General features: G+C 38.2%; 1 pseudogene; it reads left to right on the forward strand.

Moving 5' to 3' along the window:
- The first annotated feature begins 10,725 nt into the window (after positions 1 to 10,725).
- The window catches only part of LOC114685593, a 28,430-nt pseudogene continuing 12,417 nt past the window's right edge, over positions 10,726 to 26,738 (forward strand).

The raw sequence follows: 26,738 nt of genomic DNA on the forward strand, positions 1-26,738 counted from the left end.
AAGCACTGAAGAGATGACCTATGAGTAAGAGAAGATGCACATACTCATATAAAGCTTAGAAATCCGCCCCCCAAAAAGCTGGACAGTGGTGGCGCACATCTTTAATCCCAGCACTTGGGAGGCACAGCCAGGCAGATCTCTGTAAGTTCGAGGCCAACCTGGGCTACCAAGTGAATTCCAGGAAAGGTGCAAAGCTACACAGAGAAACCCTTTCTCAGGAAAAAAAAAAAAAAAAAAAAAAAAAAAAAACTCTCGTAAAATCCATAAATTTCATAAAAAGTTCCAGTTCCCTCAAGTATGGTCTCCTGTAAAATCAAAATTAACTATTTCCTTAACTTCAAGAGGGAAGAACCAAGGCACAGTCACAATTAAAGCAAAGCAAAACCAAACTCTTACTGTATAAACAGCACAGTGACCTATGTCTGGAATCCACTCATGATCTTGATTTCTCAAGCTCCTCCCTCTTCAGCACACAAAGCTTATTTCTAGCTCCTACTGGCTACATTCCACTGCCTCTGCTGTCCTTGGTTGTCATCCCATGGTACTGGGGGTCTCCAAAATGCTTGGGTCCTCTTGCTGCAAGTTGGAGTAACTTGAATGAGGGTTCAGATGGGAATGATGCAATCAGGTGCCACTAGTATATGGAAAGTGACCCTGCATTTAATGTGTAAATGCTTATACCATTTTCCTACTTATATATTGGTTACATTCTAGTATCTGCATTGCCAGGGCGAAAGTGTTCTGATGAGTGTGGGCCCATGAGCCCCTTTCAGTGGATATGGACTGCAGAGAATGTAGGACAAATGCAAGCAATTCTTCGGCATGCTTGGTGATATGTCCTATTCAGTATTTGAGATGAGGTGCACAGGGCTGGTGTTCTTTTCCGGATCTTATTGAACATTTAAAAATCAGCATTTAGCATGTGTGTGACCTCTACTTCTGTGATGAGCTGTCCTAGTGGCTTAAGACCCGCATGTAGAGCTGAGCAGTGGTGGTGTGCACCTTTAATCTTAGCACTCGGGAGACAGAGGCAAGCAGATCTCTTTGAGTTCAAGGCCAGCCTGGTCTACAGAGTGAGTACCAGGACCCTTTCTCAAAACAGAAAGAAAAAAAATAAACAAAAGACCCACATATAGAGGAATGTGACAGAAGGAGATTTTCATGGGGAGACAGAACAAATATATCTTTCAAGAGTGCAAATAAAATTTCTTGTGGTCCAAATTATCATCGGAGAGGCATCATCCAGCAACTGATAGAGGCAGATGCAGAGACCCAGAGCCAAACATTAGGTGGAGTTCGGAATCTGGCAGAGGAAAAAAAAGGTGTGTTGGAGCCAGAGGGGTCAAGGACACCACAGGAAGCTCACACAATCAACTAACCTGGGCTTATAGGGTCTTGCAGAGACTAAACCAACAGTGAGGCAGTCTGCATGAGACTGACCTAGGCACTCTGCATATATGTTACAGCTGTGTAGCTTGGTCCTGTTATGGGACTCCTAACAGCAGGAACAGGGGTGGTCTCCAACTTTTACTGGCTTTGGGGACCCTACTTCTCATATTGGGTCACCTTGCCCAGTCTTAATACATGGGCAGGTGCTTAGTATTACTGCAACTTGATATGCCATGTTTTATTAATAACTTATAGGAGACCTGCTCTGTGCTGGATGGAGATGGAAGTGGAACAGATTAGGGGTGGGAGGGGGGGAATGGGGGAGAGGGACTGAGTGGGGAGGATGTCGGGGAGGATGCAGCTGGGATGTAAAATAAACAGATGAATAAAAAAATTTCTAGTGGTTCACAATAAGCATGGTGTCCAGTTATGTTTTGTGTGTAATAATTACTATTTCCTTTTAAAATTATTATACAACATAGTGGATTTCATTACAGCACATTTACATGAGTTCTAAAACAGGATGTCCCTCCCTGATCCTCAGTTCTCACAGGTCAATACCTTGTGATAACTCACTTCTTCTACTTAATCTTTGATTTCCTACATTGTTTTTACCTGTATTAGATTCCATAGTAGACTATGAAGAAGTCTTGTGTTGAGTACCTTTGCTGGTATGTTCCCCCATGTCACCCACATCTGTTGCTCATCTTACTACTGATTTTGTTTCTCTTCAAGTAGATACCTTTCACTTTAAGTCATGCATGCGTGTGTTCAATTTATGAAACAAATGTGATAGTTTCTTCTGTATTTATCTTCCTATTGGCTTCACTTGGTGCTTTATCCCCAATTGCTTTATTCCTGATTGTAAAAGAGTCGGAGACAATCCCTGTTCCTGCTGTTAGGAGTCCCAGCACTTCAACTTTCAAATAATCTCTCTTCTGTTTTCTTTGTGTAAAAATGTACAGGTAGACACACAGAAACCTGAACACATACTGTTAAGTCTAGAGTCTGTGAAAAGTCTGAATTTCCCAAGTCTGTCTTGGTTATTTTAACATGACAATCTGTTTCATCCCCCATTCCTGCTAATGACATCATTTAATTCTTCCAGGCTGAGGACAACTCTATTATATTTATATAAACCCTGTATGACTTTCATCTGGTTTCAAATATGTCTAAGAGAAGTCTGGACCCAGTGATCTTATTTGTTTACTTCATCCCTGGTTTCAATCATTTATGAATTATATAGAAGCTATTTTAACTTCTATAAGTTAGTTACATGATGTCTTAGTTAGGTTTTCATTGCTGCGAAGAGACACTATGACCACAGTACCTCTTATAAATGAAAATATTTAATTGAGGGTACTCACTTACAGTTTCAGAGGTTTAGTCCATCATCATCATCATGGCAGGGAGCATGGCGGTGTGCAGGCAGGCATGGTGCTAAGCTGAGAATCCTACATCTTGACTCAGAGGCAACAGGAAGTCAGCTGATAGTCACACTGAGGGAAGCTTAAAGAAAAGAGACGTCAAATTCCACCCGCACAGTGACACACTTCCTCCTACAAGGTTACTCCTTCTAACAGTGCCACTCCCTTTGGGTGCCATTTTCTTTCAAACCACCACATATGATTTCATTAAAAATTGCTGTGTATGGGGACTGGAGAGATGGCTCAGAGGTTAAGAGTGCTGGCTGCTCTTCCAGAGGTTCTGAGTTCAATTCCTGTCAACCACATGGTGGCTCACAACCATCTATAATGTGATCTGATGGTGCCCTCTTCTGACCTGCAGTCATACATACTGTATACTAAATAAATAAATCTTTAAAAAACAGACGATTCAATCTGCTCAACAAATATTGGTAGGAAACTGAACATTAAAGATTAGTATCTCAAATGCATATGAACATCATCAAGCAAATAATAGCCAAATTAAAAATAGGGTAAAGTATTAATCAGTGAGATCTCAGAAGATTAAATACAAATGTGTAGCTAGAGTTTTCCTGCCTTGTCCATAGTCAGGACAAATCTTTGTCACCCGCCAGTCCCACAGCCGCTCAGACCCAACCAAGTAAACACAGAGACATATTGCTTACAAACTGTATGGCCGTGGCAGGCTTCTTGCTAACTGTTCTTATAGCTTAAATTAATCCATTTCCATAAATCTATACCTTGCCATGTGGCTCATGGCTTACCAGCATCTTCACATGCTGCTTGTCCTGGCGGTGGCTGGCAGTGACTCCTTCTGCCTTCCTGTTCTTTCTTTTCTCCTCTCTGTCAGTCCCGCCTATACTTCCTGCCTAGCCACTGTCCAATCAGTATTTTATTTATTGACCAATCAGAGCAACACATTTGCCATACAGAACATTGCTGTGGGATGTTCTGTATGTCCTGTGCGAGCCTCTTCTTGAGTTCCTCGTGGCTTTACCCAGCAGGTCCGCATAGAGGATGATTAGGACCACAGGCCTGAGTGCAGGTGTCTGAGATGGTCTGCACTTGGCTGTGCTGGGGAATGGTCTGTATGGCAAATGTGTTGCTCTGATTGGTCAATAAATAAAACCTGATTGGCGTGGCTAGGCATGAAGTATAGGCGGGACTAACAGAGAGGAGAAATAAAAGAACAAGAAGGCAGGAGTCACTGCCTGCAGCAGCCGCCAGGACAAGGAAGATGTAAAGTACCGGTAAGCCACGAGCCACGTGGCAAGGTATAGATTTATAGAAATGGACTAATTTAAGATATAAGAACAGTTAGCAAGAAGCCTGCCACGGCCATACAGTTTGTAAGCAATATAAGTCTCTGTGTTTACTTGGTTGGGTCTGAGCGGCTGTGGGTGACAAAGATTTGTCCTGACTGTGGGCAAGGCAGGAAAACTCTAGCTACAGAACATCTCACAGCACAAATGTCTGAACAAAACTTAAAGAAATCATTCTCAGCCATCACAGAAATGCAAATAAATACTACTTTGAAAATTCCTCTTACATCAATCAGAATGTCCAAGACCAATAATACAAATGGTAGCATATGCTGGTGAGGATTCCGGGAGTGAGGAACACTTATTGATACATACTATTACTGTGGTCTTATTGAAAAAATTCTCTTAGGAAATGCAATCTTACATGTTTTTCACTTGGTTCGTTGCTAGTTTGACAGTTTTATTTTAATAAAGATTCATCTCACCAATCAGTGATGCCAAACAAGTTGCAGAGCCTTGTAAGTCACTTGATGGTTTTCAAAAATATTTTGTAGCTTTTCCCTTCTAGTGTGCTGTGTCAATATGCTTCTGAAACACCCTGGGAATTTTATTCAATTTTGTTACTAAAACTGAAGATTTTGCCCAACCTCTGGTATGAATTGAAAGAATGTTCCTCAATTTATCAAAGCTGATGAACTTTGTAGAAATGATTTGTTAAATGTGTTTACCTGTTTGCAGTCACAGAATGCTGTGATGAAAGAGTCAGGAGGCCAGGCTACATCTGCGCATTTGAAAGGTTTCACTGAATTTCAAACTCAGGCTTCATGTAATTAGCCGCAAATTGGTGGATCTGATAAACTGATATTTGAAACTGGATCATAAAATAAAGACCCAAATTAATAACCTACTATGCAACTTTTTGTAATATCCTGGTATAGAATAATATTCAAAAATTACATTAATTTATTTTTTAAATTTATTTTATAATTTAATTTAATTTTACATATCAGCTACGGATTCCCCTGTCCTCCCTCCATCAGCCCCCCACACACTTCCCCCAGCCCAACCCCCACTCCCATCTCCTCCAGGGCAAGGACTCCCCTAGGGAATCAGCTCAGCCTGGTAGATTCAATCAAGGCAGGTCCAGTCCCCTCCTCCCAGGCTGAACCCTGCATAGGCCCCAGGTTCCAAACAGCCAGCTCATGCACTAAAGACAAATCCCAGTCCCATTGCCTGAGGGCTTCCCAAACAGTTCAACCTAATCAACTGTCTCACTTATCCAGAGGGCCTGATCCAGTTGGGGGCTCCTCAGTTGGTTCATAGATCATGTGTTTCCACTAGTTTGGCTATTTGTCCCTGTGCTTTTTCCAATCTTGGTCTCATCAATTCTCACTCATAAAACCCCTCCTCTTTCTCACCAATTGGATTCCAGGACCTCCACCTGGGGCATGGCCATGGATCGCTGCATCAGCTTCCATCAGTCCTTGGATGAAAGGTTTACCAGGACAGTTAGGATGTTTGGCCATTCTATCACCAGAGTAGATCAGTTGAGGCTTTCTTAGACCATTGCCAGTAGTCTATTGTGGAGGTATCTTTTTGGATTTTTGGGGACCTCTCTAGCACTTTGCTTTTTCCTGTTCCCATGGGTCTTCATTAATCATGATCTCTTTTTCCTTGTTCTCCCTCTCTGTTCTTGATTCAGCTGGGATTTCCTGCTCCCCTAAACTCTCTTTCCCTCGACCTTTGCCCTTCATTACCCCCCCTCACGTCCAGTTTGCTCATGTAGATATCATTCACTTCTCTGTCGTTGGGCAATCCCTGTGTCTTTCTTAGGGTCCTGTTTTCTAGGTAGTCTCCCTAGAGTTGTGAATAGAGCACCACAAATTAGTTTTAAGGTTTTCAGAAATGGGACCTCTTGAAATTAAGAAGCTTCTGTAGGGCAAAACACACAGCCAATAAGACAAAATGACAACCTTCAGAATTGGAAAAGATCTTCACCAACCCCACACTTGACAGAGGGCTGATCTCTAAGATATATAAAGAATTAAAAAAAACTAGACATTAAAATACAAAACAATCCAATTTAAAAATGGGCTACAGAGCTAAATAGAGAATTCTCAACAAAAGAGCAAACTGGGGGTGAGGGCAAGCAATGGAGGACAAGGAATGTGGGATGAAAATATAAGGAAATGGGAGGTTTAACCTGGAACAGGGACAGAGTGGAAGAGCAAGGAAAGAGATACCATGATAAATGAAGACATCATGGGATTAGGGAGAAACTGGGTGCTAGGGAAGTTCTCAGGAATCCACAAGGATGATCCCACCTTAGACTACTAGAAATAGTCAAGAGGGTGCCTGAACTGGTCTACTCCAGTGACCAGATTAGTGAGTACCCTAACTGTCATCATAGAGCCTTCATCCAGTTACTAATGGAAGCAGATGCAGAGATCTATGGTTGAGCACCAGGCCAACCTCCAGAAGTCCAATAGATGAGAGAGAGAAGGGATTCTATAAGCAGGGACATCAAGATCATGATGGGAAAATGAAGGCCTACAGAGAAGGCCAGTCAAACTAGTGGAAACCCATGAACTGTGGACCGATAGCTGTGGAGCCTACATGGTACTGGAATAGACCCTCTGGATAGGCGAAATAGTTGTTTAGCTTGAACTGTTTGGGGGAACCCAGGCAGGGGGATCATGATCCATCCCTGGTGCATGAGCCAGATTTTTGAAGCCTAGTGCCTAAGGTGTGACACCTTGCCCAGCCTTGGAGCAGGGAGGAGGGGCTTGGACCTGCCTCAACTGAATGTACCAGGCTCTGCTGATTCCCCATGGGAGACCTTGCCTTGGAGGAGGTGGGAATAGGGGAGGGTTGGGAGGGAAGACTTGGGGGGTGGGAAGAGGGAGGAAGGGGAATCTGTGGTTGGTATTTAAATGAATAGAAAATTTCTTAATATTAAAAAATATGGCTAAGTTGATATTTCAGAGTTGGCTTTTGTCAACTATATGTGCATTTATATGTTAGTAACATGATAACTCCATGTATTAGAAGAAAATATACTGTGGAAAGTTGGATATTAATATTTTTATTTCATTGCAGATATTTTTCTTTCATGAATATTTTCATGATTCACATAAATATTTGCTCACTTTCATTTGAAAGTGTTTTACTATGTGATGTTTACTTTAAGTCAATCTTGATATTTCATATTGAAAGATCTAAAATAATGTGAACTTTTACTTATATAAAATTGTTTATTTTCTTCTTCTTTTTAGCCATATGTCCCCAATCAACATTACAGAAAAAGACAGTGTTTATTTAACTATAATACCCTTCTTCATTGCTAATTAGGGCTCATGAGGATTGATTTTTCCTGAAAATCAAAATTTAAGTTAATATCAAATTAATAAAGTACTTTACCTTCATTAATATTAATTAGAAAATTATGGAGTTTGTCTCATCTATTCTGCTGTTGAATGGAAATGTTGTGAAACAATAATAATTTAATACTCACACAGGATGTTTTCTAGTTCCATCCTTTCCTACTGACAAGTTTATAGTCTGATGCTATTATCAACGGACTTAAAATATTGTTGATAATTAGTTATCAAAACTAATATTTTTCAGAAAAATCCAATACTGTAAATTTTATTTGGAAATGTTTTTACCAACTTCTTCAAGTTTCATATTGCAGGATTCTCAGTAATATTTGTATATATTAATTAAAAATACAATCAACATTTGATCACTTTAACAATTGTCATATCTATGCTGATTTATAGGAGAAAAGATAGTAAGTCCAACAGTGGAGGAGTGTTCCCCTTGTTCCGCATCCTCTCCAATGTAAGCTATCAACAGTGTTTTTGATCTTAGCCATTCTTTTTTTTTTTTTTTTTTTTTTTTTGGTTTTTCGAGACAGGGTTTCTTTTTGTAGCTTTGCACCTTTCCTGGAACTCACTTGGTAGACCAGGCTGGTCTCAAACTCACAGAGATCTGCCTGCCTCTGCCTCCCGAGTGCTGGGATTAAAGGCGTGCACCACCACTGACCGGCTGATCTTAGCAATTCTGACAGGTGTAAGATGGTATCTCAGAGTCAATGGCAATATTTTCAAAACCTGCACTCCATAAGCTGGAAAAGCTACAAAAAATGGATTAATGTCTAGATTTAGTCAAACCACAAAAATTAAGCTTAGAAAAAAATCAACAACCTAAACATACCCATAGCAAAAGATATTGAAAAATCTTTCCAACTAAGGAGAATTGAGGGTCAGATAAATTCATAGCAGAATCCTACCAGACATTCAAAGAAGTTCTACAGCCAGTACTTCTGAAAATCCAAAATATAAAACAGATGAAACACTGCTCAAACTCCTTCAATGAGATCTGTATCAATCTAATACCTAAAACAGCAACAACAAAAAGTACAGGCAAATATACCTGATAAACATAGGCTGAAAAATACAAGGAAATACTTGCAATCAGACATACCTCATAACTAAGCTGGCTTTATCTCTGAAATGCAAAGATGGCTTAACATATGCAGCTCAATAAATGTAATAAGCCACATAAACAAAACTTAAAAGCAAAAATTATATAGTCATTTTAATAGATATGGAAAAATTTTGTGACAAAATCCATCATGCCTTCAGGGTAAAAGTCCTAGAGAATGTAGGGCTAGAGGAAATATCTCAACACAATACAAGTTAAATATGAGAAACCCACAGACAACCTCATCCCAAATAGAAAAAAAGCATAAATCATTAACACTGAAGTTAGGATCAGGATAGAGATGCCCACTGTGCCCACTCCTTTTCAAAACTATGGTTGATGTACTACCTGGAGCAATAAGACAAGAGAAGAAAATGAAAGGAGCACAAACAGAAGAAGTCAAACTATCCATATTGTGGATGATATGACACTATACATTAGAGATATGAAAAATTCTACAGAAAAACAATCTCAAAATGATAAACTAATTCAGCAATTTGGACAGATAGAGAATCAACTTGCTCAAATAAATGTCTTATCTATATATCAATAATAAATGCACAGAGAAGAAATTCATTAACATACTCCCATTCACAATAGTCTCAAAAATTACCTAGTAATTAACCTAACCAAGGAAGTGAAGGAACTCTACAATGAAAACTAACCTCTTAAGAAAGAGACAGAGAAAGACAGTAGAAAATAGAAAGTTCATGGGTTGGTAAAATTAACACTGTGAAAATCACCATTTTACCAAAAGGTATTTTGTTACTGCAATCCCAATCAAAATTGCCATTGCCTTCTTCACATAAATAGCAAAAAATTATCCTAAATTCACATGGAATCACAAATAACCAGAGACAGCCCAAATAACTCCAAAAAAGAACAATACAGAGGTAATTACACTCCAGATCTTAGGATAAATTACAGAGCCATAGTAATAAAAACATTATCCACTGACATGAAAACAGACATATTTGACAAAGATGTCAAAAACATATGCTAGAGAAAATAGAACATCTTCAACTAATAGTGCTGAGAAAACTGGATGTCCACATGCAGAAGAATGAAATTGGACTAGTGCCTGTCACCTTACATAAAAACAAACTCCAAATTGATTAGAGACCTAAATCTGAAACTTCTAGAAGGATGCATGGCCAGTACCCTTCATGATATTCATGTAGGAATGGACTTTCTGAATAGGTCTCCATTTGCCCAAGAATTATAGCCCACAGCCTACAAGTAGAATTTCATAAAACTATTTTCTACATGGCTAAAGGAACAATCCACCAGGTAAAAAAGACCCACATTATGGCAGAGTCAAAAAACGAACAAACAACAACAAAAAGCAAATGAACAATTCCAAAAAGTGGGCTTGAGACCTGTACAGAGAGTTATAAAAAGAAGGGGAAAAAATGGTCAATAAATCTCCAAAAGCAATCATCTTTCTTAGCTATAAGAAAAGTTCAAATCAAAAGAATTTTGATAATTCATCTTACTTGATCCAGAATGACAAAGATTAGCAGAGCACTGGCCAACAAATGTTAGGGGTGGTACAATCCTACGCAAACCATGGAGTCCTTGTGGAGTGGAGGTAGAGTGGCAGGAAGGTCTCCTGCAGCCAGACTAAAAGAGTAGAGGAGGGCAGGAATGATAGTGAACCTCCTCTAACTTAGCCCAGTAATATTGATTCATTACTGTCAAGAAGAAGCCATTATTTCCACAATGATTCATTCTATGTTGTGCATAATTTTCACTGTGGTCACCTATGTGTTAGCATTCATCATGACTATCATGTCACATACAGTAGAATCATGGACTTAACTGTAGCATGAATCTTAAATGGTCTTATTAATAAGAACAAACCCAGAGCCAGGTATTGGGGTGAATGATGAAAGATTAGAGAAGCACAACAAGCCACAGCTACCTCACCTTGGCAATTCCTCAGCTGATCCTGTTTCCTCAGACTGGATGCCTCTGTGTCCTCACCCAGATCTTATATACCTTTCTGCTCCTGCCATCACTTCCTGGGATTAAAGTCATGAGTCATCATGCCTGGCTGTTTCCAGTGCAGCCTTGAACTCACAGAGATCCAGAAGGCTAGGATTAAAGGCATGTTTGCTACTATTTTCTCTATATCTAGTGGCTGTTCTGTTCTCTGACCCCAGATAAGTTTATTAGGGGGCACAGCATTTTTGGGAACACAATATCACCACACTTAACTCATTCCTGTCCTTATGGAAAGAGGGTCCTTCTCTGACAGCTTTGCTCAATGTTTGGAGGGGTGAAAACCTAATGTATTTCTAAGGTATTATAATTCTTAATGACACTATGTTCTCAGACATAAACAGTGGGTTGACCCAATGTCCTAGGATTAAGGAATATCATGACAATGTGTTGATTCAATGCTTCACGGTGGATAAAAGAATATTACAGAAAGTCCAAGTTCAGACTCAAACAGGAAACTCGATTTCTGTATTAACATAAGGTTGATATTTAAAAATCAATTTGGCAGAACCATTAGTTTCATCAGAAAGAGACAAAAATTGTTTAGAGTAGGACATGGACATAATATTGGCGTTAACACACACATTTGTAGAAAAAGGAACATTCTGTGACTCAGAAAACAAAACTAGGATTGAGAGTCTCCAGTTTTAGAGAACATGGTGTCTGCTATTGTAACTTGGTCAGATTTGCCATGGACCCTTTTTGACCCTTTCCCCTTTCAACTACCGTTGGATCATCTGGTGTAAAAAAGTTTGTATCACCATAAATGGCTTTCCCATGAATAGTTTCCTGGATCACATATGTGGCCGAATTCACTAAAATGATGTCATGTCTTGGGACTGGTTCTCTGTGGTCTTGGATGAAATCATACTGCCTGTGGCTGGAGAACATCCTAAAAGCTATATTTGTGCATATTGTTTGTTATTCTGAAAGCAGGGCCTCAGATTCAATGCCTGAGGGAAGAAATTATTGGATAATTCCACAGGGGAGTGAAAAGTCCTGTCAGAAAGGACGTGGGATGATTCAAGAGATAGATCCAGTCACCAATAAAATTATAAACAAACACTTACACACACATGAGCTATGTATATAAGAACTGCACAATGCAGAGACATTCTTATTATACTCATGTGTGGGCAAATACCTTGTTAATATGCTTTTATCTTGGATATTCATATCTTGCTTTTTGCAGATTCCTATTCTTGTGTGCTCCTACAGAAGCAGCAGTGAGTGCTTAGTCAGAATGGATTACCGTTTAACTGGTGAAGGAAATGTGGTGATTGTTGGATTTTTCCCAGCTTATGCTGTCTACCCACTCAACAAAACAATTGACTGGAGAATGACTAAATTTAACAGAGATTTTATGGTCGAGTAAGTCTTTTATTCATTTCTTCCTTTCCAAGGTTTGGCATTCATATGCTATAGAAAAAGTATAGATTCAAACAGTATTATTCTCTCTTTATCCCACCAAGACATTTCCTCTTTTCCATTCTTAGATCTTTTCTGTGGTGCTGTTTTCCTAGTGATTATTCTGGTATTTTCAAAAGTGAAGAAGGAATTTGAGTTTTATTCATTTTCTTTTTTTGCTGTAGACACTTGGAATTTTCCCCATATTCTCTGCCATTCCTGTAACTCTTCAGGATTTGAATGTTTGCAATGCTAGAAATGCAAGAGAAGGATTATATAATAGAGGATTGACAGAATATTTAAGGGGATTCTAGAAGTCTAGCTGTGCTCCTATGAGAAGGGATAATGTTACTAAAGTTAATGACCAGCAATTTCCTTGTTTGTGGGTGGGGTGACAACTATTGTCTGTGTTTGCTGCTGAAGATTTTGGAGCAGGAATGTCGGAATTAGGCACTGAGACCCATTCTCTGCTTTAGAAATGCCTTCATCTATTTCAGAGTCTTTTATCTGACTTTTAATATTTGTACTCTTTGTTTACTTACCATGTTTACCTGCTTGCTGCATATATATCCAATGTGTTTGTTCATTGTTATGAGTGTGTTTCTGTGCACACATTGTTACGGGGACCCTGAAAAATGTTTCTAGGCATTCTCAAAGATGCAAGATTAAGCCATAGTGTCTGACAAGTCTGCTTGAGTATCTAAAGAGAAACAATCATATATGTTAAGGTTTAAAAGAAGTCAGATGTATTTTATCCCAGGCTGTCATGCACATAGCTGTAGGTAACCACATAAGTATCAGAAAATGAGAAATACAGCTCACACTCAAGTGTGAACTCAACAAAGGCAAAATGGACATATATACTCAGAAATTAGGTTGGAGGCAATTGGTGGAAAACTACCTGAAACAAATATAGGACTGATGGATTGTTGTCCATGTGGCATTACTGTATCTGCTAAATTTTGGCTGTGGAGTAAATCATCAGTTCAGCAATGGAAGAGAAAAAATGTTTAAGGGTGAAACATCATTTGAAATAAAAAATATTGTAATAGGTTTAGTTTGAAATGGACATACCAAAGGCAGCTTGGGAAATTTAAAAATTGGCATCTAGATAAATTATTCTGTGGAAGAGTTGACTGACTCTAGGAATCATTACTTACTTCATGTAAGGTACAGTATTGTATGGTCTACCAGACATTTGACCTTGCATGTCAAAAGGAGTCTCCTCTGCTTTACAGCAGATGGTGTCCCTGTTCCTCCTCTCCTCCTCTGATTTCCAATCTCAGCAACTCAGGCACCACTGAGCATTAGCCTGAGTCCCTCTTCATGTTACACAGCAGCAATCCCACACCTACAAAGATCACACTTGTAATTAAAAGAGCTCTCTGTGGCTGGCTTGTCTAATATGTACAAGAAGAGAGTACTCTGTCAATGTGATTTGATATCTTATGAAGTCAGAACGAAAAGAAAATCAACATAAAAGTTATAAGCAAATAACATATTTGATTTAGACAAAGCCATTTTCAATTTGTGAATTTCATAGAGAGTGAAACACATGCAAACATATACACTTCAAGGTTCACAACTGATTTCATGCTTTTTATATAATTTTTACATAAGTGTGAGAAACTGTGTGTGTAATTTGAAAGAAAAATTGTTCAGTCTTCCTTCAGCTAATTTTCCTCATCTTGGCTGCATAGATATATTTATCTCAAGTAGTGTAATTACAAAAGACCATAAGTTGTGCAGCTAGCATTATTTTCTATGGCACTAATTTTGTGTAGTCTAATTTTCTAACTGGATTTTACTTTCTTGTCAAAATTAGGAAGATGGTAAATGAATATGTGATAGGTACAGAATAATGTCTAGTAGGTACAAAATATGTCTACCGTCTGATTAAGCATATCAATGTACATAAGCACATGTTAATGCACACTATAGAATCTTTTATGCATGGTGGTTAATTTCCCTGCAAAGTAATAATGACAGTTTCTCTCACTGTGTTGGAGTGGTTTTCCCCAACACTAACTTAAAAATATGGCTGACCTAAGATGTCCAAGTTGCATTGTGTCAGTTATGTGTGCATTTGTAAATTAATAACTTAAAACAATTCATTTTTAGAAGAATATGAAAAGTCAGATTTTTAACATTTTTTTCTAATTTACTATTGATATTGTCCATTTTTAGTTTTTTTCAAATCAAAGGACATAAATGTCTGCTTATTAGTTATTTGAAAACACTTTTACACTGTAATGTTTATTTTAAATATTTACACTATGTCATATTGAAGGTGTAAAGTAACACAAACTTTTGGTTGTACAAGGTATATTTATCAGTTATCAAAACTGAATTTTTCAGAAATGCACAGATTTCCTGTTTTGTTCTAAAACTGTTTTCACTGATTTCTTTAAGTTTTGCATTGTCATAGTTATCAGTAATACGTTTTCAAGTATTATCATGACATTAGTATCTATTTAGGCGGTAGAGGATGATAATTCATCATATGTAAAAATGTGCAGTGATTAAACTATGGAATGTAACATATCCCCCTTTTCAACTTTAATCATATTAGTTGTCCATTTTATGACAAACCATGTTCTATCAGAACCAAGCATCTTACTGGGTGACATGTGGTTCATGCCTTGAATCTGAGCATTTGTGAGGCACACACAGGTGAACCCATATTTTCAAGACAATCATGGACTACAACTTAGAAATTCTGGAACACGCAAATGAATATATTGAGTACTCTTTGAGAATTTTTTTTTTTTTAGATTCCGTTCCTTTATAACTAGAACTAGTAAAACAACATAGTTTGCAAATAACTTTTAGTGAACATTCATATTTAATAATAAATTAAAAGGATATATACCCTTCTTTGAGTTGCCCACAGTGTGTTTGTATCTTGGTTCCCAGGAGAACAAAATGCCAAGCTCTAAGCCTGTGTTCTCATGATGAGATGGAGAATTATCATCCCATTTAGTTTTGCATTGTGTACATAGTGCATATAAGCATAAAGGGGTCCTTTATTTATATTGTATAATTGCTTCAGATGTAAAAAAAGGTTTTAACTAACAGTTTGTATTAAAATTTTCTGCTCAACATTTTGAGTCTCAAATCCCATTGGTTGGTAGAAAATAGATGATTTCTGGGCCAGAATGCTCATATTTTGAAGATATTTTTGCAAGTATTGCTTCGTGTGGGTGGCTTATTGCAAGCTGCTGTGTGCATAGTGGACAAACAGTACTTTGTGTAAACATGTACTCTAACTAGAGGTTTACAAGGGCACAATGTGTGTTAAATGTACAGATAAAAATGACTTATGATGTCATTTAACTTTAGAAATTCTCTATTTACTTTTTTTCCTGTTATCAGTCTGTTCCTGAAAGTGGAATATTGAAATGACCCACCATCTCTCTTCTGAGGTTGATCTATGTTTTAAAATCTAAAACTGTTTTGTCAGTTGAGGACTCCTGTATTTGATGTGTGTATGATTAGGATTATAATCTCCTATTGTTGGATCTTTCCTTGAATGAGCAGAAATTACAGTTTACTATCTCTTCTGAATAGGTTTTCTTTGATATCTGTTTTGCCATATTTTGGGACAGCTATGCCTGCTTAGATTTGTGTGTGTGTGTGTGTGTGTGTGTGTGTGTGTGTGTGTGTGTGTGTGTGTGTTTTCAGTAAAACCCAACTGCAGTTTCCCCCCACTCATTCCTCCCAGTTCCCCTCTTTCCCTCTCCCCTGGATCCACTCCTCCTCCATTTCCCTTCAGAAAAGAGCAGACCTCCCTGGAATATCAGCACAACAGGGCATAGCAAGATAAAACAAGACTACCCACATGTCCTTATAGCAAGACTGGGAGATATTGATGTAACCAACCGTCTTATTAAATAAGAAACACAGAAACAATGCAAAAGAGAAAGCCGAGAGGTCAGAGCTCAGAGCTAAAATCTCACCCTTCCGCCTGCGGTGTCCCAGCTTCCCGAATGAGCACTATTTCCTGTCTGTTCGTCTATTTAAAGAGACAGAACAAGCCACAGCTATCTCACCTCACCAGTTCCTCAGCTGGTCCTGTTTCCTCAGACTGGAAGCTTCTGTGTCCTCATCCCAATAGCTCTCAGCTGAACTGTGTTGCTCCAAAGCCTGAAAGCTTAACCAGCCAAATGCTTCTAGTTTCTGGTCCTCACGCCTTATATATCTTTTTGCTTTCTACCACCACTCCCTGGGATTAAAGGCTGGCTTTCTGGGATTAAAGGAGTGTGTCACCACCATGCTTGGCTATTTCCAATGTGGCCTTGAACTCACAGAGATCCAGAGGGATTTCTATCTCTGGAATGCTAGGATTAAAGGCGTGTGCCACCACCGCCACACTCTTGCTATGGCTCTAATAGCTCTGACCCCCAGGCAACTTTATTTATTAACATACAATCAAAATCACATTTCAGTACAATTAGATTACCACCACAGGGAGAGGTAACCCAGTAGGAGAAAAGGGGTCCCAAGAGCAAATGAAAATCAAAGACACCCACACTCCCACTGTTAAGGGTCCCACAAAACAGCAAGCTAACAACCATAAAATACATGCAGAGGACCTATTGCAGACTCATGCAGCCTCTGTGATTGCTGCTTCAGTCTCTGTGAACCCCTATGAGCCCTGCTTAGTTGATTCTGTGGGATCTTGTTTCCCTGGTGTTCTTGACCTCTCTGTCTACTATAATTCTTCCTCGCCCAATTGCATGGAATTCCCCAAGCTCCAAGAGGAGGGAACCAATAGAAATCTCCAATTTGGGCTTGCTCTCTCTGCCTGATGTTTGACTATGGGTACCCACATCTGCTCCCATCAGCTGCTAGTGAAGGACTCTCTAATGACAGTTAGACTAGGCAATTGTATGAGTTTAGCAGAATATCATCAAGAATCATTTAATTAATTTTTCCCCTATTTTAAGTCTCTGACTATCCAGCCTCAAGTTCTTAGTCATCCAGACACTGTCAGGCATGGGCTCCCTTGATGTGAGATGTTCTCTATGTTATGAATATGTGTTGCTTTGATTGGTTGATAAATAAAATGCTGATTGGCCAGTAGCCAGGCGGGATAAACAGACAAGGAGAATGCTGGAAAGAGGAAGGCTGAGTCAGAAGACGCCAGCCCACCATCTAGGGAGCAGCATTTAATAGCATACAGGTTAAGCCATGGAAAACATGGCAACATATAGATTAACAGAAATAGGCTGAGTTTAAGTTTAAGAGCTAGTCAGTAGTTAGCCTGAACTAATGGATGAGCAATTTTAATTAATATAAGCTTCTGAGTGATTATTTTAAAAGCAGCTGTGGGGTCCACAGGGCTCGGCAGGACCAGAGAAAACTTTAGCTACACTCCTTCTCATGGCTTGGGCCTCAAATTAGATAAGTCTTTAGTTGGCCAAACTGACAAATTCTGCATCACCACTGCCCCAGCACATCTTGAAAGTAGGAGAAATTATAGGATGAAGGTTTTTTTGGCTTGGTTTGTGTCTTATTCCCACCACTGGAAAGCTTGCCTGGTTACTGAAAATGGTCAATTTGGACCCATGTCCTCCATTACTAGGAGTCCTGCCTAGGGTCACCAACATAAAATCCTGGGAGCTTCTACTGGTCTATGTTGCCCCCTAATATGCACCAATTCCAGTGTAATCTCTCCCAATACTCTCCCTCCATACCTCCCCCCAACCTAATCCCTCCTGTTTGGATGCCCATCCCTACCCTCCACTCCTTGTCCACCCAGAAAGTCTATTTAATTTTCTTTTCCCGGGGAGATCCATGTGTCCCCATTTGATCCCTCCTTGTTACTTGGCCTTTCTGGGTGAATGATTACCATTTACTTAACAATTAATATCAATAACTATAAGTGAGTACATATCATGTTTGTCTTTTTGGGTCCATGCTACCTCATAAAGGATCATATACCAAATTTATTTATTCATTTTTTTTGTTGAGGGACATCTAGTTTGTTTTCAGCTTCTGGCTATTGTGAATAAAGTCACAATGAACATTGTTGAGCAAGTATCCTTGTGGTAGGATGGGGTGTCCTTTGGGTACACACCCAAGAGTGGGATAGCTGGATGTTGAGGTAGGTCAATTCCCAGTTTTCTGAGGAACTGCCATATTGATTTCCATAGTTGCTGTACAAGTTTAAGCTTCCACCAGCAATGGAGGAGTGTTGCCCTTGCTCCACATTCTTGCCAGCAGGAGCTGTCACTTGTGTTATTGATCTTAGCCATTCTGACTGGTGTAAGATGGAATCTCAAAGTCATTTTGATTTGCATTCCCCTGATGGCTGAGGTTGTTAAACATTCTTTAAGTTTCAGTTCTTCTTTTGTTAATTGTCGGGTTAGCTCTATACCCATCTTTTAATTGGATTATTTGGTTTGTTGATGTCTAGTTTCTTGAGTTCTTCATATATTTTGGATATTAGCAAACTATCTGAAGTAGAGTTGGTAAAAAAACCTTTTCCCATTCTGTAGGATGCCATTTTGTCCTGTTGACGGTGTTATTTGCATTACAGAACATTTTCAGTTCCATGTTGTCCCATTTATTAATTGTTGATCTTAATGCCAGGACTAGATATTGGTGTTCTGTTCAGGAAGTCGTTTCTTGTGTGAATGCATTAAAGGCTACTCCACACTTACTCTTCTGTTATGTTCAATGTGTTTAGTTTTATTTTTGACATTTTTGATACACTTGAATTTGAATTTTGTACAGGGGGATAAATATGGAACAATTTGCATTCCTCTACATGTAGACATCTAGTTAGGCAAACACCATTTGTTGAAGATAATTTCTTTTTTCATTGTGTATTTCTAGATTCTTCATCAAAAATCAGTTGTTCAGAAAATTTTAATCATATAAGTCTATGGCTTGGTTGCTTGGTTAGAGTTACCTCATGATATTTTATTTTATCTGTGGTTATTGTGAAAGTTTTTGTTTTCCTCTCTTTCTCAGTCCATTTGTCCTTGTATATAGGAAGGCTACTGATTTTTTTTAGTTAATCTTGTATCCAGCCACATTGATGAAGGTGTTTATTAGCTGTAGGAATTCCCTGGTAGAATTTTGCAGTCACTTATGTATACTATCCTATCATCTTCAAAGAATGATACTGTGACTTCTTCCTTTCCAATTTATGTCCCCTTGATCTCCTTTGGTTATCTTATTGTTATACCTAGCACTTCAAGTACTATATTGAATAGATATGGAAAAGTAGACAGCCTTGTCTTATTCCTGATTTTAGTGGAATTGCTTTAAGTTTCTCTCCATTTAATTTGATGTTGGCTATCACTAGCTATAGTTTCACTTTATTGTATTGAGGTATGTTCCTTGTATCCCTACTCTCTCCAGCCTGCTTAGTTTTAAGTTATATTAGGTTGGAAGCATTTTTATACCCTTTGACCGTAATTTGGGGTCTATTATTGGTTGTGAACTGTATTTCTTGGAGACAGCAAAAACTTGGGTATTGTTTTGTGATTCAATCTCTTTATCTTATCTCTTAATTAATATGAATTATTATTCTGGGATTGTTTATTGTTCCTTGTGATCTTGAATATGTTTATCCTTTGCCTCAGACCTAACTATTTCTTCATTTGCCCTCTGAGAAACTGCTTTAGTAGGCATAATTTTCTTCAACCTCTTTTTATCATGAAAAGTTTACCATTCTCTTTCATTATGATTGATAGTTTTCTGGGTATAGTAGTTGGGGAGCATTGGTGCTGTTTTCTAACTTGTAGACTATCAGCACAATCCATTCTGGCTTTCCAGTCTTTACTGAAAGACTCTGTTGCTATTCTGATGGTTCCCTCATTGAATATGGTTAGATCATTCTCATTTGTAGTTTTCCATGTTTTTTCTTGGTTCAGTACATTAACTGTCACTTTTGTTTTACAACATAGGAAGTTTCTTTTGTGGTCCTTTATATTTGGAGTTCTGCAAAATCAAATAGACAACATATATCTATAGAACTTTCCAACTAACACTAATGAATATACATTCTTCTCTGCAGCTCATTGTATTTTCTCCAAAATAGACTACATATTAAGATAAAAGCAAGTACAGGAAAATTTAAATAATATTTTGCACTCTATCAGACCACCATGGACTATCAGTATATAAACAACAAAAAAAGATCACAAATTCATGGATGCTAAGTTACACAAAATGGAACCAAAATTGATTTAAGGAAGAAACAAAAAAGGGAATTTACATTGTTAGAATCAAATGTAAATGAATTTGATTCATGCCAAACCTATCATAACATACCAAAACCTATGGAACACAATGAAAGTTGTCATAAAATGAAAATTTACAGAACAGTGTATCCATGTCAAAAATTTTAGAGATCACAAGTTAATGACTTTATGATATACCTGAAAACTTTAAAAATACAAAAACAATAAAAATTCATAAAGATACATGGGAAGAGTTCATCGAAATCAGGGCAAAATTAATGAACCAGCAATGAAAAATTAAATACAAAGAATGAATGAAGCCAATACTGAGATTGACAATGTTATCCAAATTAACAAAAAAAGATAGAGAATTCAAATTTAATAAAATTAGAGATGGAAAGGGAGATATTGCAACAGACACTGCAGAAATTCAGAGACTGATAGGATATGTTTTTTTAAAGAAAACTATATCCCTCTAAATTGGAAAAATTTAAAGAAATGGATACATTTCAAGATATGCACATGACCTACTAATGTTAAATATAAATGAAGTTAATAGTTCAAATTGATCTACAACATTCAGTGAGATTAGAACATTAATTAGAACTATCCCAAATGAAAAAAAAAAGCTTAAGTCAAATGGAGTGAGTGAAGAGTTCTATTAGACCTTCAAAGAAGAGCTAACACTAATACACTGCAAACTATTACACAAAACAGAAAAAGATATAATATTTACTTTGGGAAGGTGGTATTATCCTGATTTCAAAAACATACAAAGATCCTACTAAAAAAGAAAAATTATAGTACAACCTCTTATGAACATAGATAGAAATAAAATGTTTGAAAACTGAGTTCAAGTACACACAACAATGATTATACACCATGATAATGTTGGCCTCATCCAAGGGATACAGGACTGGTCCAACACCTCTAAGTCAATGAATGAAATCCATCATATAAACAGAGTAAAGGACAGGAAAAAAATGAATCATCTGGTAAAATGGAGTAAGGCCTTTAACAAAAATCAAACATAATTTCATGATGAAAGTCTAGGAAAAAAAATAGGTACATGCAAGCCTATTTTCTTATCACATGAGTTTATGGTGTTATTCATCTTCTACAGAACCCAGAAACATGAAGAAAAGAGCATTACATTTATATGAATCACTAAAAGTGTGTCAACATGGAAATGAACTTTGGCACACAAATTGAAGAACATTATATAAAAGACATCCTTAATGAAACAAATCTTTCTGCATATTATGTTTTTCTTGTGAAATGTCATAATTTGTTCTGTATGTGGGAATTGGGTTTTTACAAAGTGCAAGTTATTTTCCTCGCTAGTGACTAATATTAAGAGAATGAGTAAATAGGTCAAAACATTTCATGCTTGCAGTGCAAATAAAACAACTGAGTTTACTTTTGCAGATCTAAAAACAAAAAAGGGGGGAGGGAACATTGTAGTGCACAAGTGTAATCCTGTTGGTTTTGGAGAAAGGAGAGGCAAAAGGAGGAGAACCTCACAAGTTTATGTATCACAAAAGATGTATAATTAAATACAGATAGCAACCCACATTTGAAATTTCCTCTGTCTAGCATCATGTGCGTGCACGCACACCACAGAGAAATATATACACATATCACACAACACAAATATTAAAAAAATGTTAGAGAAATGTCAACTGCTGTTCAGACAGATGGAATTGACTGGATATTCCTGGATTAAGCAGTGTCTTAGTAACTGGTGGCTTGATCAAGAAACATTTGATTTTTTGTGGTTGCGCACATTGAAATTTGAATTCTAGAATTTGATGTTCTTGTCCTAACACATGGATTGAACTCATCACAAATATAAGACAACTGAATATTTGCTTACCCACTTAGATCTCAAGTTATTGGGAGGTTCACGTTCAGGATTTTACACAATCCTAAAAAAAAATAAATAAAACAAAGAGTCTTCTAAGTCATATAGAAACTTAATATAGTAGAAGCTTTTTACAATATATACATATATTAAAAAATCTTAATGGAATCACCAAAAAATAAGGGAGACAAAGTCTAAGTAAGATGTTTCTCACCACCAAATAAAACTTCCAGTTTGGGGATGGGATAATTGAGTTGCTAGCAAGACAAGCACAGTGGAAATGCCCAATCATCTCAGGTTACTTCCAAAGCTATTGGTTGCTCTCCACACAATGATGTGTAAAGCCCCTTTTCTGAAGACAACACCACAGGAATCATTGGACATGGAAAAACTTAGGTGCCTACCTAGAGCCTTTGCTCCTATGGACTAGTGTTCATGGTACTGGAAGGCAGCCTGCATGCTACCAAAGGAGAAAGGTAAACACCAGCCTAGCTACAGACCCTCCAAACTGTAATGGTGTTCTACATGCAAGATATACTGGTGCAAAATGGTCCATAGCTTGTGGAATTAAACAATCAATATCTGATTGTATTTTAGGTTCACTCCATGAGTTGAAACCCAACATATCTCAGATTGTCAAGAACTTGAGACTAGACAGACCATAGACCCATAGGGAAACCAAATGCTATTGTTTTGCTAAAGAAATGTAGCAATACATTGTCTCCTAAGGATATTTTGCTATATTAATACATCATTATGCCACTCAGCTATCATCAGAGATGTTCCCTCCATCAGTGGAGGAACACTGACTTCTAAATGAGATGTCTTCTTAAAGTCCCTTCCCTCAGAGCTCAGGTAACCTGAAAGAAGAGGAGGTGGAAAGTTTATGTGAGTCAGAGAAAGTGGAAGAAACTGAGGAAACAAGACTTTCTAAACATAGCAGGACTGATGCACATATGAATCAAGAGACTGGGAAGGATTCACAAGGCCTGTACCACAAAGACAGATGGGTTGCCAACACTGAGAGGGGAAGTGGACACAAGCCCTCATCTTTAATTCAGAAGCCAGCTCCAAGTTCTCACAAGCCTCCATCCCAAAACCAGTTGCAAATACAAAAATTAGTCTTCTTCAAGGGAGTCTCATTGGGTATACAAACAATTCTTTAGGGAAGGCCCTGTGCTCAGTAGTAGATGGAAAACAAAAGTACTAACTCAATGGCATATTTGGAGGTTAACTGTTTTAACCTTATATGTCCTTTGTGTACAATTATGGCTTCTGATGATTTGTTTTTATGATTTTTATGATATTCTTTCTTTTTTTTCAAGACAAAGTTTCTCTGTATAGTTTTGCACCTTTCCTGGAACTCACTCTGTAGACCAGGCTGGCCTTGAACTCACAGAGATCCGCCTGCCTCTGCCTCCCGAGTGCTGGGATTAAAGACGTGTGCCAACACTGCCTGGCTCGATTTTTATAATTTTCTATGTATGAAAACATCTATGTGTTTCTCTACATCTATGTGATTATTTTCCTTTTTCTTTGGCTCTTTTTTTTCCCCTGTTTGTTCATTTTGTCCAATTCTGGTTTGTTTGTTTTTATTTTTATTTATTATTATTTTTCAGATGCTTGATTGTTTTCTAATAAGAAAGAGAAAGAAAGGGCATGGATTTGGGTGGAAAGGGAAGGGGGAAAGACATAGGAGTTGGTGGAAGGGAAACTATAAGCTGAGGATGCCCCATGGAACCGGACCAGGCCCTCTGGATAAGTGAGACAGGTTATTAGCTTGAACTGTTTAGGAGTACCCCAGGCAGTGGGACCAGGACCTGTCCTTGGTGCATGAGCTGGCTTTTTTGAATCTAGGGCCTATGTTGAGATACTTTGCTCAGCCTTGGTGTAGGGAAGGAGGGGACTGGACTTGCCTCAACTGATTCTACCAGGCTGAGCTGACTCCCCAGCGGAGACCTTGCCTTGGAGGAGGTGGGAATAAGGGGAGGATTGGGGGGAAGGAGGGAGGACAGGGGAATCCGTGGCTGATATGTAAAATTAAATTAATTATAAAATAAAAATGTTTAAATAAAAATGGCTACAAAAATGTATGAAAAAAATCTATTTTCAATTTTAAAATGTAAAAAAAAAGAAATAATACTCCTATTCTAATTCCAGCTAATTCTGGGAAGATACTTCAACAGGGAGTTTGGGAAACAGATGCATTTAAACTGTAAAAGCCATTGCACTAAGCTTGCACATATGTAAACTGTTGTGTAGTATGAGTGATCCCCCTCAATATTGTCTTGCCTTCTGTACAGCTTTAAGCTGAGGAACTACCAATGTATTTTGGCCATGATGTTTGCTACTGAGGAGATCAACAGCAATCTCAATATTTTACCTAATACATCCCTGGGATTTGAGATCCACAATGTTCCACATGGTCAAAGACGCACACTGGCCAAACTTTTTGGCTCATTTTCAGGCCCTGGTTATTCCATCCCTAACTACAGATGTGCAAGAGAGAGCATGTCAGCTGCTGTACTTACAGGACCATCTTGGGCAATATCTGAATACATAGGGACACTGCTGGATCTTTACAAATTTCCACAGGTAAGAGAGGGTGATGGGATAGGACATGATGTCAGCTCTGCTTGGTGACATTCAGCTGTCTGTGAAGGAAAGAGGGCAAACTTTAGTAACTCTTCATTGATAGGGAAGTAATACAGATATAGTGTATGACATAGCTGTATTTTTTGTAGCTTAGAATAGAGAGAAGGGGAAGGGTGGAACAGGCATACTACACTATTGAACCTCTAAATACTCTCTGTACTGTCAAGGGATATTCAATTACAATGTTAACCCTGAGTTTGTGTTTGTGTTAATTAAAAAAAATTAACCTTAGTTTAGGGGAATGGAGCCTGCCACTAGGTAACTGGAATTAGCATTAGCGAGTCCGGTTGATCCAGGAATACAGATAGAGAGACACACAGGAAGGAGTCGGGTGGGACTTGGAGTTTGGTGCTTTCTTTATGGTTAGGGATGAATTGAGAGACATGACTATTGATGGATCTCTGGTAAAAAGGAAAGTAAGCTGGTTGCTCCTCACCCTCTCTGATGTAACAGGTTTTCACTCCCACATTTGACTTCTGAGTCTTTGCTGGTAAAAAGAACAATACAGACTTAGTTTAAACCTACATATAGTGGCCATGGCAAAACAAGGCCTTGGGACTGGAAGTTCCTCCAGACTGTAGCCTGAAAGCCTGGGTGGCTGTTGGTGCACTGACTGCTGGGTTGTGAGGCCGCACACAGTAATTATCATTAAATTAAAATATCAGTAAATTTATGTGAAGCTGCTATCCTGACAGAAGAACATCACTGCACTTTTCTTATAAACCCATAGAAAGACATATTTGACCTTCAAAGCAGGATTGTCTTAAAGGCTTCAAACCATTGCTGTAGACTTGAGTTGAATTTTAATGACAATGTTCTTCTTTCTTTTTGTTTTTCCCTACAGCTTTCTTTTGGGCCTTTTGATACTACCCTGAGTAAACAAAGATGGTTTTCTTCCCTGTACCAGGTGGCCCCCAAGGACACATCTCTGACATTTGGCATTGTATTTTTGATGCTTCATTTCCACTGGAACTGGGTTGGGCTGTTCATCATAGATGATGACAAAGGTGCCCAGATTCTGTCAGATTTGAGAAGTGAGCTGGAGAAAAATGGAGTCTGTATAGCATTTGTGGAAATGATCCTAGCCATCAGGGGTTCATTTCTGACCACATCCTGGAAAAATCAGGTGCAGATCCTGGAATCATCAGCAAATGTGATTGTTATTTATGGGGACACTGATTCTCTATTGAGCTTAATAGTGAATATTAAGCAGAAGTTAATCACATGGAAAGTCTGGGTCCTGAACTCACACTGGGATCATTCCAAATTTGATGACTTTTTCCTGTTAGATGCACTGCATGGGGCCCTTATTTTTTCACACCATAATGAGGAGATAGATGATTTTACAGATTTTATCCAGACAGCCAATCCTTCCAAATACCCAGAAGACATTTATCTTCATGTATTATGGCACTCATTCTTCAATTGCTCCTTTTTGAGGGAAGACTGTAAAATTGTGGATAACTGTCTGCCTAACACCTCCTTGGGATTCTTGCCAGGGAACATGTTTGACATGGCCATGAGTGAAGAGAGTTACAATGTGTACAATGCAGTGTATGCTGTGGCCCACAGTCTGCATGAGATGATGCTCAATCAAGTACAATTTAAAATTCCTGGAAAAGGAAAAGAGATGGTATTCTTCCCCTGGCAGGTAATGACACTTTTGTAGTATTATAACATCAGCAACAAGCCACTCTAAGGTTTATAAATACACTAAAATGAGGCAGTACATAGTTTAGATTACTTTATTAAAAATCTGCAAGAGAGACTGTGCAAGGGGGAGACTATTTTAAGTCCATATGTAGTTGTATTGCAAAGGGTCATACAATATTTGGAGGGTAAAATTTTGAATACAAAAAGTCCATTAACCTCAGAGATTTTACACAACACAAAAGCAGAGACAGAGAATTGTCCCAATGGACACGAAGACTTATAAAATTCTTATGTTACATAAATGAACACTCATAAAATTGCTCTCAACCTCAGAGCCATCTCTCCAGCCTAGGTATGACTATATTTTCAAAGAAGGTGAGAATTTTCTCCA

The sequence above is a fragment of the Peromyscus leucopus genome, chromosome 1 (assembly GCF_004664715.2).
Source record: "Peromyscus leucopus breed LL Stock chromosome 1, UCI_PerLeu_2.1, whole genome shotgun sequence".
NCBI lineage: Eukaryota > Metazoa > Chordata > Mammalia > Rodentia > Cricetidae > Peromyscus > Peromyscus leucopus.